This window comes from Gossypium hirsutum, chromosome A08 (genome assembly GCF_007990345.1).
Source record: "Gossypium hirsutum isolate 1008001.06 chromosome A08, Gossypium_hirsutum_v2.1, whole genome shotgun sequence".
Classification (NCBI taxonomy): domain Eukaryota; kingdom Viridiplantae; phylum Streptophyta; class Magnoliopsida; order Malvales; family Malvaceae; genus Gossypium; species Gossypium hirsutum.
Window position 1 is genome coordinate 41092856 of NC_053431.1, and position 8977 is coordinate 41101832.

Sequence of the window (8977 nt, forward strand, 5' to 3'; positions counted from 1 at the left end):
TAACAACTTGAATGTAATTTGCGAGAAAGTGTCATTTGTGTTGTTTCGTTGTTGCACGGTGAAGCCTACACATGGTGGCAAATCATCACATGACACATTCCTACAGAAACCATAGATTAGAAATTCTTTCAAGTAAAAATTCAAAAGAAATATCTCAAGGAGTTATATCTCGACGAAAGAAAACATGAATTTCTTTTGTTGAAATAAGGAGATTTATCTGTGGTGGATTATGAACAAGAATATATGTGACTCAACAAGTACGCTATGGAACTTGCTCCTACTGAAGAATCAAGCTGTAAGAAATACTTACATGGAATGCATGATGAGATTAGAACTCACTTAGTAGTATTGAAGATTAAAGAGTTCACAGATTTATCTGAATGACCAAAACTTGTGGAACAATCTCTTGGATTGAGAAAGAAAGTTGAACCTTCTCGTGTCACGGGAAAGCGGTTTGGGAGTCCCAATTTGAACTCAATACAAAAGAAAAGTAAAAGGTCTTGGGATTTTGTGAAGACAGTTGCAAAATCAATGGCATCAAATAAAATACAAGACTGTCAACCGGCAGTTTCTGTTGGGAGTGTAAAGGGCCGAATAAAAGTTCTAAAGTGCTAACCTGTGAGCATTGTGGTAAGAAACATTGGGGAAATGTTCAAAGTTGACAAAGGGCTACTTCTGATGCAAATCCCTAGAACATTTTTCTTGTGAATTTCCAAAGAATAAATGTGATACACCAGATGATTCACAGAAAGCTATTTCCGCTATTAAAGGTTGAGGAACAAGTAAAGGTAGATCGAATTCGAGGGGTGGATCCAAAAAAAAGAATGAAATAGTTATGCATCATCCTTAGACTAGAATGTCAGCTCTTGCTTATGTGGTGCGTACACATGATGAGGGAGATGCTACCAATATTGTAGCAGGTATTTTCCTATTATTCTCTACACCTGTATATACCTTAATTGACCCTAGTTCTTCTTATTCGTTTGTTAATTCTGATATGATTGAATCTAGAAAATAAGGTACGAGACGTCTAAAGTCACTATGCCTGTATCTAGTCCTTTGGTTCAGACTATATTAGTTTATCAAGTTTGTAAACGTTGTCCGCTGAAAATTCAAAATTTGACGTTTCCAGTGGATTTACTAATGATGCCTTTTGGTGATTTTGATGTAATTTTGGGTATGGATTGGTTAACTGAGCACGAGGTAGTTCTCGATTGTCAAAAGGAAAAGTTTGTTCCAAGATTCTAATAATGAGATGATCAAAGTTAGGGGTATTAAGGTGGGTGGTTTAACTCGGATTGTTTCGTTGATTCAAGCTGATAAGTTATTATGGCAAGGCTGTGAAACTTTTTTGGCTTATGTTGTCAACTCGAAGCTCGGGGATATTGAAATCAGTGATATCAAGATTGTTTGTTAATTTCCTAAAGTGTTTCCTAAAGAATTGCCAGGATTACCACCTGATCGAGAGGTTGAGCTTCCAATCGAATTATTTCTGGGTACAACTCCAGTATCATACCCCCTTATCGGATGGCACCAACTAAATTAAAGGAATTGATGATGCAACTGTAAGATCTATTGGATCGCAATTTCATACGTCCTAGTATATCGCCCTGAGGAGCTCAAGTTCTGTTCGTTAAAAATAAAGACGGCTTGATGCGAATTCATATTGACTATCGACAATTGAATATGTTGACAATTAAGAATCGATAACCTCTCCCTCGTATCTATGAATTATTTGATCAATTGAAAGGAGCTTTAGTCTTTTCTACGATTGATTTAAGATCGAGTTACTATCAGTTGAAAGTGAAAGATAGTGACGTATCAAAAAATGCCTTTCATAAACGTTATGGCCATTACGAATTTTTAGTGACACCCTTCAGTTTTGTAACACCCCAAACCCGGCTTGGACGTTATGGCCGAATCTGGCAATGTCACATTGAAGTGTTTTTCGTAAAGCATGAGATTGTTTGCAAATCCCAATCCTTCTTAAGCTTCTTTGTGTGATCTAAAAGAAGATTTTAAAACTTGCGTCACTATCAAAAGTATTTACTTTAAAATGTTATTAACTTCAAAATCTCGTTTGTAGCGAAAGCTTTTTAAAACAGTTGCGTACTAGCGTTTACTTGTAAAATGTTGTTTTCTTGCAGTAGCTCTTAAAATTGTTTACGTATTTGTGGTATTTTTGAAAAACATTTATCTTTTGAAAACCTGTGTCTTACTGCTAGCAGTTATGAATCGATATAAGTGAAACCCGAAATTAGAACGTTAAAAATTAAAGAGGCCTTATTACATAAAAATACCCAAATTAAACTACTTATAAATTAAAAGACAAATATAGGAGCGTAAGCAGTTGTGTGGCCACCTTCGAGTCCCTCGCAGCACCGATCTGCCTAAGGATTACCTGTGCAGATACACAGAAAGGTGAGTTCACGAAAACTCAGTGTGTAATCCCCTAATAAATAGACAGTCAAACATACAGTGAACAAAAATGGTCTGGGCCTAAGCCCATATCAGTAACAGTGGCAATATCAATTTGGGCTTTAGCCCATCTCAATATAGAACAATCATGTGTTCGAGCTTTGGCCAATTCAGTAACAGTAAACAGTGTAGTAATAGTAAACAGTGCAGTATCAGTAAACAGTATGCAAGTCCTACCCATCCAGCCTCTACACACCATCTTCATCCAACCCTACACTCCAAGTGGGTATATAATCAATCCACCCATCCATACACTCCAGAATTAGCACCGGTTGCGGCACTAAACAGTATTTGCAGCAGAGCTGCCAGTATAATAGGCTTAGAGCCATCAGTGATTTGTAGTAGAGCTGCCAGTACAGTACACTTCCTCAACCATATAAAAACCCACCCCCATGAAATGCATCATGTGTAACACCCCTTACCCGTATCCATCGCCGGAACATGGTACGAGGTATTAACAAATTATAGTATATACTATTAAATAAAACCCAACAAAAATATGGCGTGCAATTTGATCATGAATCATTATAACATATGCCATTAACAATACAAACCAATTTCAAAGGCTTCGTACAAAATGATTAGTTTGAGACTATAATTAGTATTTTAAACCTAGACAATTATGACACGTAACAAAATAACTAAGTCTGCTATACATGACATATTTCAAAATGTTGAGTTCGAATACCAAGAGTATTGATAGTGCGGGCGGATCTTCAACGATCTCTAACTCCTGTGCTAGCTGGATGACACTATAAGACAAAGGAGAGAAAAGAAAGTAAGCTTATAGCTTAGTAAGTAAGTATATAAATAACAAATAAGGAATCTAATATGTTTACAACATAACTCAATTATATCATATTTTAATTTTAATATTTACTCCAATTTGATCAAGCTGTCCCTCCTGCGTCATGATCACTAAATAAATCATAACTCGAGTTACGAAACTCAAAATTCAAATCCATAAAATTTAACTGAATCTAGACTCATAAAAATTCTTACTAATTTTTTTCTAGAATTTTTGGTTCAGCCAATTAGTACAGTTTATTAGTTAAAGTTTCCCCTGTTACACAGCTCAACTGATCTGACCTCTGTTCACTACGAATTGAATTTATCTCAGTACACAATTCAAATAACCATGAAACCTATTCCATTTAAAACTAGACTCAATAAGGAATTTATGCATATAAACTATATTTCTTAATTTGTTTTTTATAATTTTTAATGATTTTTCAAAGTTGGAACAGGGGATCACATAGTCATCCTGAGCAAGTCACACACAATTGTAAATATCTCAAAATATAGAATTCCTTTGCTTGCTATGTTTCTTTTATATGAAAATAGACTCATTAATATTTAATTTCACATCTCATTCAACCTCTAATTAAATTCCTTATACTTTTGGTGATTTTTAAAAATCACGTCACTGCTACTGTCCAAAACAGTTTTAATGCTAATTTCACTCTTTCACACATTCTTTGTACTAACCTCATTTTAACTTATATATATATCACAAATCATTTTCACCACATTTCATACATCACAAGTATAGGCCCATGACTACAATGTCACCACAAAGCCATCCCGTTGAACAATTCGGATTAATCCTCGATACTTGATGGTTTCAGCACACAGCCCCACCATCATATTTCATTTAATTCGGCTCTCTTGTACACATGGTGAACACTTAGTACCACTCATGCGACCTAGCCGATTTGTCTTGTAGCTCTCTTGTCTACATGGTGTCCTTCACTTGGAATCACACATGCGACCTAGCTACATTTATCTCTCACGTAGCTCTCTTGTCTACATGGGATACATCCCGTATCACACATGTGACCTAGCTACTACATAGTATCTCGTAGCTTTCTTGTACACATGATGTGCACTCAGCACCATACATGTGACCTAGCTATGCTCCCTCTATTTTATTCGATCTTTCCGAATGTTCTACTGGGATCTCTCTCTCTATTACTTATTTGCATTCTTCCAATAGTCGATTTATACTTCAACATCAGCTAGTATATATATAATAGGCTGAAATATAAGAATGTAAATGAAATTAATGTATTATTTACATACAAACTTACCTCGGTGCAAAATATGTGAATTTTGCAATTTAGTCCAAAACTTTCTCCTTCCCCCGTTCGAGGTCGATTCCACGCCTTTCTTGATCTATAACAACATATTTAGCTCATTTAACACTTGGACTATTTATTTTAATCCAAAAATCACATTATACAAAAATTACATTTTTGCCCCCTAACTTTTACAAAATTACGATTTTTCCCCAAGGCTCGAAAATTTAATTTCAGCCCTTATTCTTATGTTTAATGACCTATTGATCATTTTTCAGTTCTATGGCAACATCAAATTCTCACTCTAACACATAGTTATGAACAATAGGTATTTTTATCGATTATGCCATTTTGCTCGTTTTCGTTAAAAATCGCTTAGAAAAGATCGTTCTCCTAACTTCAAACATTCATATTCTACCATCAAACAACACAATACATGCCTATCATTCATGGGTAAATTTTTAAACATAAACCCTAACTCGAAATAATGGTAGAAATAGGTAAACCGAGCTACGAGGATTTCAAAAATGTGAAGAACATTAAAAACGGGGCTTGAAATCACTTACTATGAAGCTTGAATGTTGAAGAAACCCTAGCTATGGAGGAGAGAAAATTTCGGCAGCAACTAGTGAAGATGATGACCAATTTTGTGTTATTTTTCCCATTTTATTTCATTTAATATGCAAATGACCAAAATGCCCTTACTACTAAACTTTCCAAAAATTCCCTCCATGTCCAACTTTTGTCCATAACTTAGGAATGGGTCAAATTGCTATTTAAGACCTCCTAGTTAATATCCCAAAGTAATTTCATACTAAAAACTTCTAAAACACGAGTTTTACAATTTATTCGGTTTAGTCCCTAATCTCAACTTAAGCGCTCAATGCATAGAATTTCATCACGAAATTTTCACGAAATCATGCAATCATATCATAAACCCCAAAATAATTATAAATAATTATTTATATCTCAAATTTGTGGTCACGAAACCACTATTCTGATTAGGCCCTAATTCGGGTTGTCACATCATGCCACATGTCATGTCATAACATAATATTATACACGTACTCAACACAGTTACAATAGCATGCTAAAATATCAACATATATCACATAGAGGCAAAACAGTCAATTTACCATGTAGGGGCCTTTCAGTCATTTTACCCACAAGGGGTTCTACGTACACTTACTGACCCAACAGTAGGTCACAGTGGTCTCAAGCGACTCGTGCAACCTTAACAGTCAAACAGTGAAAATGGGCCTAAGGCCCATATTGCGGGCCTATGTGGCCCACACACCCGTATGGCCCACAAAGCCCAAAAATGGCCTTGGCTGTGTGAACTACACAGCCTGGCCCGATAATCTCCATATATCCATGTGGTTTACCCGTGTGGGGCCCATAGTCCCGTGAGGCCCACACGGCCCATGAAATCGCTCATGGAGGCCTCGACGATCTAACACCCATGTCTATGCATTCAGATTACCACACGAGCAAGCGCACGCCCATGTGGCATCAAAGATTACATTTTCCAGCTTTTTGTTGATCTATAGTTTGAGCAGTGTTTACACACCTGTTTGCAAAAATGTGCAACTAGCGCACGAGCACACCAACCTATTCCAAACAGAAACTTCGGTTAATAGACTAACAATTGAGTCGAAGAAAACACTAATCAAACACTTATTTAAAAGATTACCTATCATTTGTTTCGATCGATCGCACACAAAAACCGTTGCAAGTGATCGCTTGGAATCCTTAAGTATTGCCTGCATCCCAATTGCCATTTGTTAACTAAGATCATACATGCAAATAATCGAACCACATGAATAGCAACTTACTGAGAGCGTAGACTAAGAATAGAAGATAGTAGTAAAGCCTATCCCCCAGAAGCACCCACTCGAACCGAGGCTCAAGATGTAATAATCGCACCTCTATTCGAGACAACAATAGACGAAAAAGAAGGAATCGGCCATGAGAAAATTAATTAAGGGAGACTAACTATTCGGCCAAGGTGTAAGGTGAAAAAGGGGGACAGAATTGAGAGAGATGAAAGAGGTATTCAGTTACAATAGCACAATGAAAAGAAAGGAAATCTGTTAACACCAAAAAGATTCGAAGGAGGGGAAGAGAAAATATTCAGCTAATCCTTGAGTGAGGGAGTGGGGTGCAGAAAATCAGCCAAGGCAAACTCTTATTGAGAAGGGAAGAAGAAAGAAGCAATTGGCCAATAGAATCAAGAAGAAAAAGAAAGAGAGGGAGAAGGAGACAATCGATCAATAAAGGCACTATTGTGGAGAGCAAAACTGAAATAGGCAAACCAGAAAGGTGCCCGAATGATCTATCGTAGCATTTGGTCTCAAGCAAAGAAAAACAAACCACAAAACCTCATAATGCAGAGCAAAACTAGGAACACATTCGGCACTAAAGAGCAAAAAGGTACTATGACCGATTTTGCCAAGATTGGACTCCCACATTCGACACAACACTCCCTAATCTTTCCTAAAATCCCTCCTCAAATCTCTCTTCAAATCCCTCAACTGATCACTCCTCCTTCAACTACTCAGTTCGAATTCTACTCAAACACTTCAGTGTTCCAGTTAAATCACACTCCCCCACAGTATTGTTACCAAAATAAAATACTCCATTGCGTCAAGCAGGACTTGAACCTCAAATCACACTCACCCATATTTATTTAAAAGCCTACTGTCTAGAGACAGTGCTTATTCCTTTAAAAACAAAACTTCTTTGGCACTTGCTCAGGCTTGAACCCAAGACTTCTCAGACACTTCCCAGAACACTTAACCACTGAAACAGATACACTGTTGTGTCACTTTCTTGCACAACTAAATATTTATGAGCAGCTTCCTAATTGTTCCCATGCTTAAGACATAATACTTCTAGGCCCAAATTCGGGGCATTACAGGATTGAAAAATACTCCTGCGACATTCATGGATCTCATGAATTGCATTTTTTCAGCCCTATCTAGATCAGTTCGTAGTAGTATTTATTGATGACATTTTGATCTATTCAAAATCGGAAGCAGACCAAGAACAATATTTGTGCATTGTTTTACAAATTTTGCAAGAAAAAGAACTCTACGGGAAGCTCAATAAATGTGAATTTTGGCTATCAAAAGTATTTTTGGGGCATGTAATTTCTTCGAAGGGGATCCGTGTTGATCAGAAAAATATTGAAGCAATAATTTAGTGGAAAACACTGAGGAATGTGTAAGAAATTCATAGTTTTCTCGGTTTAGCTGGTTACTACCGAAGATTTGCTAGCATATTTTCAAAGATAGTTAGCCGGTGAAAAAACTATTGCAAAAGAACATACAATTTGTTTGGAATGATCAATGCCAAGAAAGTTTTGAGAGACAAATAGATGTTGATTGAAACACCAGCTTTGACTTTACTGGAATCGGGAAAAGATTTTATGGTTTATAGCGATGCCTCGTTGAGTGGCTTAGGCTGTGTTTTATTGCAAGAAGGTAAGGTAATTGCATATGCGTCACGCCATTTGAAAATACATGAACGTAATTACCCAACTCACGACTTAGAGCTAGCTGTTGTGGTTTTTTCCCTAAAAATTTGGATGCACTACTTGTATGGTTAGAAGTGTCATATTTTCACATATTATAAAAGTCTTAAATACCTCTTAACTCGAAAGGAGTTTAATTTAAGACAACATCGTTGGACCGAGCTTTTGAAAGATTATGACTGTGTTATAGATTACCACCCTGGTAAAGCAAATTTTCTCACAGATACGTTGAGCATGAAAGTGGTAGCCAAGCTGCGAGCAATGTTCACTCAACTCAGTATTAACAGTGACGGCAGCTTACTGGCCGAGTTGAGAATTAAACTTCTATTGTTTGATCAAATTAGAGAAGCACAGATAACGTGCATTAAATTCTCGGAAAAGAGAAAAATGGTTCAAGATGGCTCAATTAAAGATTTCAGCATCAATGAACGGGATTGTTTAAGATTTTGTGATCGAATTTGTGTTCCAAATGTTTTTGAATTAAAAGAATTACTATTACACGAAACTCAAGGAAGTCCTTTTGCTCTACACCCTGGTAGAACAAAAATGTATCGCGACCTGCGAGAGTTGTATTGGTGGTCGGACATGAAAAGAAAAATAGTTGAATTTATGGCTAGACGCTTAACATGTCAACGGGTCAAGGTAGAACATCAAGTCCCCACGGAATTAGTTTAACCTATTTCTATTCCTCAATGGAAATGGGAACGCATAACGATGGATTTTGTCGCTAGATTGCCATTGTCTCCAAATAAGAGAAATGTTGTTTGGGTGATAGTCGATCGTTTCACAAAGTCGGCTCATTTTCTTCCAATCATAATCGATTGGTCTCTACAAAAGCTAGCTAAAGTTTATATTCGAGAAATCATTAGTTTACATAGCTACCTAT